This window comes from Arachis ipaensis, chromosome B3 (genome assembly GCF_059453495.1).
Source record: "Arachis ipaensis isolate K30076 ecotype BB chromosome B3, ASM5945349v1, whole genome shotgun sequence".
In the NCBI taxonomy this organism is placed as follows: Eukaryota; Viridiplantae; Streptophyta; class Magnoliopsida; order Fabales; family Fabaceae; genus Arachis; species Arachis ipaensis.
The window spans coordinates 111862933-111865508 of NC_142438.1; the positions used below are offsets into that span (position 1 = coordinate 111862933).

The following is a 2576-nucleotide window of genomic DNA, read 5'->3' on the forward strand; positions in this document are numbered from 1 at the left end:
ACATGTCCTCTACTTGTCCATAAGCTATTTTCATGGATTTGTCTTGCATTTCTAATGAGAAATTGGCTTCCTGTACCTCAAGGGTTCTTAGTTTCTCCATTACAGAGAGTGGCATGAGGTTTATTCCTGACCCAAGGTCACACAAAGCCTTCTCAAAGGTCATGGTGCCTATGGTACAAGGTATTAAGAACTTTCCAGGATCTTGTTTCTTCTGAGGCAATGTCAGTTGATCCAGATCACTCAGTTCATTGATGAGCAAGAGAGGTTCATCTTCCCAAGTCTCATTACCAAATAATTTAGCATTCAGCTTCATGATTTCACCAAGGTACTTGGCAACTTGCTCTTCAGTAACATCCTCATTCTCTTCAGAAGAAGAATACTCCTCAGAGCTCATGAATGGCATAAGGAGGTTCAATGGAATCTCTATGGTCTCTAGATGAGTCTCAGATTTCTTTGGTTCCTCAGAGGGAAACTCCTTATTGATCACTGGACGTCCCAGGAGGTCTTCCTCACTGGGATTCACGTCCTCAACCTCCCTTACAGGTTCGGCCATGGTAATTAATTCAATGGCCTTGCACTCTCCTTTTGGATTCTCTTCTGTATTGCTTGGGAGAGTACTAGGGGGGGTTTCAGTGATTCTTTTACTCAACTGGCCCACTTGGGCTTCCAAATTTCTAATGGAGGACCTTGTTTCATTCATGAAACTCACAGTGGCCTTAGATAGATCAGAGACTAAATTTGCTAAATTAGAGGTATTTTGTTCAGAGTTCTCTGTCTGTTGTTGAGTGGATGATGGAAAAGACTTGCTATTGCTAAACCTGTTTCTTCCACCATTATTAAAGCCTTATTGAGGCTTTTGTTGATCCTTCCATGAGAGATTTGGGTGATTTCTCCATGAGGGATTATAAGTGTTTCCATAGGGTTCACCCATGTAATTTACCTCTGCTATTGCAGGGTTCTCAGGATCATAAGCTTCTTCCTCAGAAAATGCCTCTTGAGTACTGTTGGATGCAGCTTGCATTCCATTCAGACTCTGAGAAATCATATTGACTTGCTGAGTCAATATTTTATTCTGAGCCAATATGGCATTCAGAGTATCAATTTCAAGAACTCCCTTCTTCTGAGGCGTCCCATTACTCACAGGATTCCTCTCAGAAGTGTACATGAACTGGTTATTAGCAACCATGTCAATAAGTTCTTGAGCTTCTGCAGGCATTTTCTTTAGGTGAATGGATCCACCTGCAGAAGTATCCAATGACATCTTAGCTAATTCAGACAGACCATCATAGAATATATCCAGGATGGTCCATTCTGAAAGCATATCAGAAGGACACTTTTTGGTTGGTTCCTTGTATCTCTCCCAAGCTTCATAGAGGGATTCACCTTTTTTCTGTCTGAAGGTTTGAACATCCACTCTAAGCTTACTCATCTTTTGAGGAGGAAAGAATTTGGCTAAGAAAGCCGTGACCAGCTTATCCCAAGAGTTCAGGCTATCCTTAGGTTGAGAGTCCAACCATATTCTAGCTCTGTCTCTCACAACAAAAGGGAAAAGCATGAGCCTGTAGACTTCAGGATCTACTCCATTAGTCTTAACAGTATCACAGATCTGCAAGAATTCAGTTAAGAACTGAAAGGGATCTTCAGATGGAAGTCCATGAAACTTGCAGTTTTGTTGCATCAGAGAAACTAATTGAGGTTTAAGCTCAAGGTTGTTTGCTCCAATGGCAGGGATGGAGATGCTTCTTCCATGTAAATTGGAATTAGGTGCAGTAAAGTCACCAAGCATCCTCCTTGCATTATTATTTTTGGCTGCCATTTCCTCTTCTTGTTCGAAAATTCTTGTAAAGTTGTCTCTGGATTGTTGTATTTTAGCTTCTCTTAGTTTCCTCTTCAGAGTCCTTTCAGGTTCAGGGTCTGCTTCAACAAGAATGTTCTTGTCCTTGCTCCTGCTCATATGAAAAAGAAGGGAACAGAAAATAATAATAGGGATCCTTTTTACCAGAGTATAGAGGTTCCCTTGTTGTTAGAAGAAAAGGGAATAAGAGTGAAGAAGAATGGATAATCGAAACACAAGGGTGAGGATAAGAGCAATGATTTGAGATAAAGAGAAGTGTTAGTAAATGAATAAATAACTAGAAGGAGAAGAGAGAGAGAGAGAGAGAGGATTTTCGAAAATAAAATTTTGAAAAGGGGTTAGTGATTTTCGAAAATTAGGAATGAAATCAAATTAAAATTGAAAATTGAAATAACTATTTAATTAAAAAGAATTTTTGAAAAAAAGGGAAGAGATTTTCGAAAATTAGAGAGAGAGAGTTAGTTAGGTAGTTTTGAAAAAGATAAGAAACAAACAAAAAGTCAATTAGTTAGTTGAAAAAGATTTGAAAATCAATTTTGAAAAGACAAGAAGATAAGAAGTTAGAAAAGATATTTGAAAGTCAAATTTTTTAAAAAGATAAGATTTAAAAAAAAAAGATATGATAGGAAGATATGATTAGAATTAGTTTTCAAAAAGATTTGATTTTTAAAATCATAATTAATGACTTGACTCACAAGAAATCACAAGATATGATTCTAGA

At 37.7% G+C, this 2576-nt stretch overlaps 1 non-coding gene across 1 annotated transcript; it reads left to right on the forward strand.

The window, feature by feature from the left end:
- The first annotated feature begins 1315 nt into the window (after positions 1–1315).
- On the forward strand, positions 1316–1423 carry LOC148572056 (small nucleolar RNA R71). Its single transcript, XR_015908778.1, has one exon. It is a non-coding gene; the product is annotated as a small nucleolar RNA R71 (small nucleolar RNA).
- The last annotated feature ends 1153 nt before the right edge of the window (positions 1424–2576 follow it).